General features: G+C 35.6%; 1 pseudogene; it reads left to right on the forward strand.

Annotated features, from left to right (window-relative positions):
* LOC107602700 (hepatocyte growth factor-regulated tyrosine kinase substrate-like) overlaps positions 1–9,355 on the forward strand; it is a 25,257-nt pseudogene that overhangs the window by 1,794 nt on the left and 14,108 nt on the right.

The following is a 9,355-nucleotide window of genomic DNA, read 5'->3' on the forward strand; positions in this document are numbered from 1 at the left end:
TTTAAAATATCTTCATTTGTGTTTATAAAATAAATATGGTCTTATGGTATTGGAACGATGTGATGCTGAAAAATTGATGACAGAATTTTCTTTTTTAGGTGAACTATCCCTTTAAGATGCTAACGTACTGAACATAAAATGTTTAAACTATCTGAAAAGTAGGGCACAACAGGGTAAAAGGCGCCTTTGATATTATTTTCATCTAAACCACTAGATGGCACAAAAACGTGGCGTAGCACTTTCCAGAGTTGTAGATTTAAGTAGCAAATGAGAATCGATCAAATTAATGCATATATTTTGAGACAAAGGTCTTCTTTATGATTTTCAGTTTTGTTTTAGATAATTAAAGCAACAGTTTTTAAATAACGAAAGAATATGTAAAAGTATGGTATTTGGGGTAAAAAGCGCCCCTGCTGTTGGGGCTAAAGGCGCACAGTAATTAACATGATAATTAATAGATGGCTGACTTTTCCAGTTGTTGACATGACATGGTTAGATTCAGAAGTTAAATATCATATATTATGTTGGGTGTCCATATTAGAGATAATCACCATGTTTAGAATGGAAAAGATTTTACTATACTGTCAAACCTGAACATGTTTTTTTTTTCCACTTCATTTTCGAATGTTTTCAGGAAAAAGACCTTTAGCAAACTGATTCTTATAACACTTGATGATAAAAAATGTGCTCTTCCAATCCTTCACAGAAAAGGCTACCAGTCAGCTGCTGCTGGAGACAGACTGGGAGTCCATTCTGCAGATATGTGACCTCATTCGGCAAGGCGATACGCAGTAAGATAAAACATTTTCTAATTTGGCTGCATGTCAGTGCATGTCAGTCATGTGTTGTGATAAAAATGGCCTCGACTTCCTTATATACTGTTTTGTTATTTCCCGCCACCAGGGCAAAATATGCAATTGGTGCCGTCAAGAAAAAACTCAATGACAAAAATCCACATGTCGCGCTCTATGCTCTTGAGGTAAGTGTAGTTCATCTACATGTATAGAGCACTGTAGACCAGGTGTTTTCAAGCAACAACAACAACAAGTAAAAAATATGATTATTTTATTAATAAAAAAATATTAACATAAATAATAAAAATGATTAAAAAAATAAACAAAAAAGATTAAAATGAATAAATAATGCAAAATATATTTAAATAAATAATAAAATATAATAACGATTCAATAATTAAATAGTACTGTAAATAACAGTACATGCTATGTATGAGTAAAAAACAAAGTAAACTGCACTTTTGTTGTCTGTGACTTGTTCTTTAAAGTCGTGGGGATTCTGACTGGCTGTCATTGTTTGTATCATTTATCAGCTGGAAAAGTTTGTTCTTAAAGTGATTCCAGTGGTATCGTTCCTCTGTGTTGTTATTGTTATAGTTGTGGTGTGGACTTCCCTATTCTTATATAATCATTATAGTTTTCGTTAGGGATGCACCGATACCACTTTTTCCAGTACTCGCCCGATACCGATACTTTTATTTTTGGTCCTTGCCGATACCGTGTACCGATACCGATATTTTTTATTGCATTTGTACATTTTTTTTAAATATTGGGTATAGAAACTAAAAGGGAATGTATAATGTTAGTTGGTTAACTTCATTTATCAAATAGATACAGTCAAACCAAAATGTATTCAGACACCTTCAACATTTCTCACATTATCACAGTTTATTCGCTATAGTTTAGAAAATGGTAATAAAATATGACAAGAACTCAGAGTTACACTGTGTGAGAACAAATTAATCTTGATAATATTAGATCACTTTGATAGAAAAGTATGTAATAGATTACAATCAACCAAAATAATTCAGACAGCTGTTAGTATGACAGTATTTACACAACTATGAAAACCACTCGTTATAAATCTCCGAACTGTGATATTTTCAGAAATAGAAGTCGTGTTTTTTTCATTTGAAACGTGCAGCGATTTATTTTCTAAAGCCACTCATATAATGCAGAAACACTCAAGCAAGCAAAACACGTGCAACGCGTGCACATATTTGTACTGATGCAGAATGAGAGGACAGTAGTACAGTCTAGCGCATTTCACACAACTGCTAGGTTCACTTTCGCCAGGAAGTCCTGTTGTCGGTGTTTCTTTGTTTGAATATGGCGCTTATCACATGCTGTGTGGTATCGGCGTTTGGTATCGGAGCATTTTGACGAGTACGAGTACAGGAGACCAGTATCGGGCCTGATACCGATACCAGTATCGGTATCGGTGCATCCCTATTTTTCGTCCTTGGTAGGGCTGTGCGATATGATGATATATATATCGGATGGACGAAATAAAAAGTCTATAGTTTCATATTATGCTCTATTGTTTATTTTGTGGTGTCACAAAATACATTGTTTGCAGTAATTCGTTTTCATAATTTAGCTTTTACAGCTGGGGGTGGGAGTTTGGAAAAGATTGGATTTTTATCAGCTTGTGTGATTATATTTTGTTCTCTGAGGCTGAGTGGAAATGCTGGGTGGTGTTTGGTTTGGTTTGGTTTGGTTGTTAAAGGGGAGAAGTGTGCAGATTGGCCATAGAGTTGCTTTTAGATTGCACTCACTTAGGGCTGTGCGATATGATGATACATATCGGATGGACAAAATAAAAAGTCTATAGTTTCATATTATGCTCTATCGTTTATTTCGTGGTGTTGCAACATTGTTTACGGTAATACTTTTTCTTCATTTGGATGACTGCGATCTTTACACGCCACCACGGGGCGTGAAGGGGAGACCGAGAACCGCCAGCCAGGACAAAACTAGGAAGCTCGTTCCTAAACGAGGGACTACATCTGTAGCATGGACACGTGTTTTTAAGCACTGCAGTTTTAAAAACATCCAATTTTAAGCCGATGAAACACAAACAACAGCGCTATATACGTGCTCTGTTTCTGTGTGAGAGGAGCGCACATTTTTTTGCGGCTTTATTAGCTTTGAACGATTACTTAAACACACTTATATGCGTTATAATCCCCGTCTTTGCAATTATCCTCATAAACACAGTGATTTAGGTCTTAAGAGAGCATAAACAGCTGAAAAAAGATAACGCATATGTAACAATATATTGGATCCGGACTTCGGTCTTAAAGGGGAAGCTGTCCAATATTCGTCCTGTCTGCCATTCATATTAATCAAACAACAGTGAGAGAAAATCTCTCACTGCTCTTGATTAAATCACTTTTGTAATTTTAATAAGAAGAAATTAAAAAATAATAATTATATATTTATATATATATATATATATATATATGTTTAGAATCTATACATAATACACGTGTTAATTATATCTATCTATCTGTCTATCTATAGATAATAGGTTTGGGTGCCTCATTTCGGTGCCACTTAAATGCCTGAGCGATCGATTGAAATATTTGTCCCGGTTCTCCGAAATGGACGTAAAAAGCATGGGCATCGCTAGGCAATTTTTAGCGGGGCAATAGTGGTTAGCTCCGTAAACTGTACACAAATTCTTGATCACCTCAGAGTCGGTCCCCTTTAAATTTCATATGAAAACGGCGGCAGACTTCGTCTCCTCCCCATCTTTGAGTGCGCTCTTCAATCCGCAGACCGCGGTGGCGCAGCGCGAGCAGACTCAAACAGAAACAGAGGACACAAGGTGTGTGTTTATCGATAGATTGTTATACTATTTGTATCTGTGCAGTTCTTTGTCATAAATACAGTTTACAAAAGGTCACGATTTTCGCTGCGTTTACCCCTCATCACACCGCAGCTGTTTCCTCCAGTGAAAATTTAGCCCTCAACACATATGAACGCATACTTTATAAAACTATCATATTGCTATTTTCATTTGAAAATGTTATATTTAATATATAACATATTACAGTGCATGTGGCATAGGCCTACCACACAGTCATTCACAGAGCTGATTAAATACAGTGACAGACAGCACTCGGTCAATTCACTCATTTTAACTAAATATCAGAGTGATTGACAGAGATACAGGAGAAACATTATGTGTGGTTTTGTATTAAATATTGTTTTGTATTAAATAATGACCCAGAACGTGAAATATATGTATTAGCCTTATGAGTAAGGGAAGCACAGCTTGGGAAATGAGAGCATCCTAGGAGCACGTGAATGCTATGTATATTTATTTTTAATGTTCTTTAATGTTATCCATAGTTTTTTTGTTGTTTTTTTTGGCTCTTTTTTTAAAGTATCGGTTCAGGCACTGGTACTGTTTTAAAAGTATCGATTTGGCACCGTATCATAAAAAACCCAATCGATACCCAACCCTAATCGATAGATAGATAGATAGATATAATTAACATAGTGAAGACTAAATAATTTACACAATGTATGTAGTTTCTTATTTATTGTATTTTTTTTGTCTTATTGCTTACAATTAGTTTCATATCCTTATTTCATCACTGACTGTTTATTTATCTTTAGTGAGCTTGAGTTTTTTTTTTTTGTCTCTTTTTAGGCTTGTATTAGTTTGATATTGACATTGGTGACAAGGATTATGAAAATTCTATGGTATCAAAGATTTTGATATCATAAATATACCGTGATATATATCGTTATCATGATATAAAATCAGTCATATCGTGATAAACGATTTTGTTCATATCGCCCACCCCTAGTCCTTGGTATGAACAGGCCTTAACTCGTATACCTAATTACTTAATGTTGAGTTTATACAAAGGTTTTGTATAGTATAATGTATAAAGTGTTTGTATTATGGCTCAATCAGTCAAGGTCATATGTGCAAGTTAGCATTTGCTTGTCAACAGGTCCTGGAGTCAGTGGTGAAGAACTGTGGCCAGACGGTTCATGATGAAGTGGCCAGTAAGCAGACAATGGAAGAGCTAAAGGAGCTGTTCAAGGTGACTCCTGCTGAACTCAAACTATAATCTGTGACTGTTACTTTAAGGGTTGTCTTTGGCCCTGCCTTTATGATCTTTCCAAGTGGGTCAGACCCAGTGACTCAGCTGCACTGTACTTCCTGATTGTGTCATCGTCACATGTTTATTTGGCTGAGGGAAGTTCAGAAACAACACACTGTTCTTGGAGTTCTTTTGCTTTCTAGCAATTAAAAATCTCTTAGAAGGTTTTGAGGTGGTTAAAGAGAGACTAGATATTTTTCTGTTCTCTCGCTCTCTCTTTTTTTTGTTTGCTAACCGGTTAGGCAACTCCTGAGTTCTGACTTCACAGCTTCGATATTGTTTTTTAAGTCATCACTGAAAGAATGTGACTCTTTTGTGTTTAGAAACAACCTGAACCGAACGTGAAGAACAAGATCCTTTATCTGATCCAGGCCTGGTCCCACGCCTTCCGCAACGAGCCCAAGTACAAAGTCATCCAGGACACCTATCAGATCATGAAGGTGGAAGGTAAGGCTTTACGCAGATTCGTAAACATGAAATACATTTCTAAAGGGTGTTTACACGTACAGTGATTTGCAGAACCAGAATGGTATGATACATTATGCACTGCTGCAAGTTATATATACAAATACTTTCCAATGCACAATGTACAATATAATCGCAAAAATACTTCATTTTCAAATGTCAGTAAAAATGAGATGTCAATCTGTGAAACTTTTAAAAGAAAAACAATCTCTTCTACTCGCTCAGGTCATGTCTTCCCAGAATTCAAGGAGAGTGATGCCATGTTTGCAGCAGAAAGGGTGAGAATAACGGTTGAGTAAATCAAGTACGTTTTTGCACACTCTCGGATGTTTGGTTTGTCATGGGTTTGTCGTGTTTCTCTTCCAGGCTCCTGATTGGGTGGATGCAGAGGAGTGTCACAGATGTAGGGTTCAGTTTAGTGTTATGACCCGAAAGGTATATACTGCTCTTTTATAATCTATCTATATCATGTTTATGAAGTACCATATACAAGGCGATTTATATGATGCATAACTGCTGGTGGCTCTTCATTCAGCACCACTGCAGGGCATGTGGGCAGATTTTCTGTGGGAAGTGCTCTTCTAAGTACTCTACCATTCCCAAATTTGGCATTGAGAAGGAGGTGCGTGTGTGTGAGCCCTGCTTCGAGCTTCTCAACAAGTGAGTATATGTGAAAAAGAAAAATAGCTACCATTGTGCTGCTTTTTTGTTCTTTGGGAAGGGTATTCACCTTACAAAGGAATAGTTCATACAAAAATAAAATCTCTCTCATTATTTATTCACCCAAACCCATCTGACTTTCTTCTGTGTACCACAAAAGGAGGTTCTGTTTTTTAAAGAATCTCCATACAGCTGGAACAGAAATAAATTACATTAAAAAAAAAAAAATACATTACAATAAAATAATTCTTTTAAATTGTAATACTATTTCACATTTGACAAAATTACTGTTTTGCTATATTTTTTCAAAAAAAAATGTATCCATACAGCTGGAACAGAAATAAATTACATTAAAAAAAAAAAAAAAAACATTACAATAAAATAATTCTTTTAAATTGTAATACTATTTCACATTTGACAAAATTACTGTTTTGCTATATTTTTTCAATCAACTTAAAGGGTTAGTTCACCCAAAAATGAAAATTAGCCTGTGTTTTACTCACCCTCGAGGCATCCTAGGTGTATGACTTTCTTCTTTCAGACGAATCCAATCGGAGTTATATTAAAAATTGTCCAGGTATTTCTACGTGTTATCATTGCAGTGGGTGGGTGTTTCTGTTCAACAGTCCAAAACATGTTAAATAAAGTGCGCGCATCGTTAATAAAACGTGCCTTACACGGCTATGGGGGGTGAATAAAGGCCTCCTGTAGCGGATCCATGTGTTTTTGTAAGAAAAATATCTATATTTCAGACGTAATAAACACACTTCTCTCACTTCAGTTATCTGTCGTACGCGGAAGCCGTTCCGGCGGATTTTTTATATAACTCAGATTGGATTCGTCTGAAATAAGAAAGTCATATACACTTAGGATGGCTTGAGGGTGAGTAAATAACAGGCTAATTTTCATTTTTGGGTGAACTAACCCTTTAATCAGTCCCTTCATAATTTTGCAACTGTGCAATCGCAAAATTTAACGCAAAATCTACAGTAATCAGAGGAGCTTACAGTTTTTCTATATTATTTCCCACAGATTTTGGGCCTAGACACGTCATCTGATGAAATTAACTTGTTATCAATCCTGTAAAGACTGAAATAATTAAACAATAGTCAGAAATTATTTATTTATTTATTTATTTTACATTTAGACAAAATTAAATAGAAATGAAAATAGTTTGCACGTCATCTTGAAGTGTGTGGTATTTCTGTGGTATATTTTCACTGCAAAACAACAACAAAAAGATCAAACATTGCTGCAAATTTTGAGAAAAGCAACCACAAATTCTGTCATTTTATGACACAAAAATCTGAAAAAAATGTATACAAAAAGAGATATGGAAGAAAAATAATGCCATATGTCTTTGAAACTAAAAAGCACGTTGAATAGCACTAACTAAAAAAATTATGATTTGCATTAACAGTGCTTGCATTTCAATGCCTTGTATTTCCAGGGCTTGCATTTTTAGGTCCTGAAATGTAACATAGTTGTTTATTTAAGCGGTGAATATTTCAATTCAAAATATTTCACACATATTTTCATAATTAAAAATTCAATAATTCATATTCACCTTCCAGAATTCACTTCCAAAATATTAAATCTATATTTATCTATATTATACACGGTACATGGCAAATTTCGGTCCATTTTATTTCAACTTTCCACATTCGCTTCCACAAATTCAGTGGTTAAAATTCAGCATTGCACATCCGGGAGCTGCAGGAATAGCAGTAGAGCACCGATGCATGATCTCCAGCTGCTGTTAGTCACTCACCAGCAGGTGGCGCAAGCGGCTGTTGATGAAGACCAAAGCAACAAACAGGTGGATTAAGTCATTCATTCACAAAAACTGATTTGCAGAAATGGAGCAAGCGCTAAGTAGAAGATTTGATTATCGGGGCCAGTATAAACGTGTGGAAAAGCTTACTGTGTGTATGTTTAATTCAACATCTTCGCTGTTTCCCGTAGCCTGCATGTAAGCAGCTCTCTCTACCGCAAAGGAGATAATAATGCTGTTTTACTCGAAGCTGAAGTACAGAACTAACATTACATCTGAAGAAGACATATATTGCTTTCAGTTGCTTAGTTTCCGGAACTTTGTATCATGGCTTGTGTGACGCTGTGCTGTAATACTGGGGTTACCCTCATACATAACACTCTAGGATTCCCTAACGACACGTATACAGTGATATAAGACCTCAGAAAGCGCTTTATTGATGATGCGAACTATATCGACAGTTAAGCAGATGTAGAATAAGAACAAACACGCAAGGTTTCACGCTGTTTCCCTCAGAAATCTTTAAAGAAAATGCATTACGCGGCTCAGTGCACTAACGCAATGACGGCTAATAAACAGTGTTAATTTCGTTGACGAATAATTTTCGTCAATGAAATTTTTTTCACCGACTATAACGAACTAAAACTTTTTGAATGACAAAAACTATGATGAAAATTTATTGACATTTTCATCAACGAATAAAAACGAGACGAAAATGTTAGGGAGGGACGATTTGGGAAGAGATTCATTCAGAACGAATCTGCTGCATAGTTAGGAGATTAAGCATAATCATCGGGACATAAGCTAAAATACACTTGCTGCACGTCTCATAAAACGTTCAAAATTTTAAATGTGTTGGGAGTAAGAGAAGAGCAGACATATGGATAAATCTGACGACGCAAGAGAGAACTCATTTCGGTCCGGAGAGATGAGCGCAGACACTGAAGCATACACACACGGAAAGCGCGTCTCACAGCACACAAGTACTCTCGCGTCGCACTCGCATGGATGGAGAATTACACACAAAATGATGTTGAATTGTCCATTTTGATGAGTATTCACGTAAAAACAGTTGATTACGTCTTAAGTGAACGTAAACCGTAGGGAGAACGTGTATCAGTACATTGCACTCATTGCAGCTGTGCATTTGGTTTTAAAGGGACAGCAGCCTAATTTAGTTGCTATTGTCCAGTCATTTATGTTAATCAAGCAACAAAAGAAAGACAGAAAATCACTCACTGCTCTTAACTGAAAAACTTTAGTAGCCCTAAACATTAATCTAAATTTATTTATAGAAATAAATATGTTTGCTTGAAAGAATGAAGAATATGGTAAACAAGTTGCTATAAAGAATGCATAATTAGCCTATATAACCATTGGTATTTCATTAAAAAGAAGACCATGTGCTTGTTCTTTATGATAAGTGGTTTAATTTAATTTTAACATAAAGGCATGTTGTGTGTCACCGCAGTTAAATCAGTGTCTATCATGATAAAACCTTAATATCAAACCTATATAATGAGTTTGGAAATTTT

Source organism: Sinocyclocheilus grahami, unplaced genomic scaffold (genome assembly GCF_001515645.1).
Source record: "Sinocyclocheilus grahami isolate Dianchi unplaced genomic scaffold, SAMN03320097.WGS_v1.1 scaffold333.1, whole genome shotgun sequence".
Classification (NCBI taxonomy): Eukaryota; Metazoa; Chordata; class Actinopteri; order Cypriniformes; family Cyprinidae; genus Sinocyclocheilus; species Sinocyclocheilus grahami.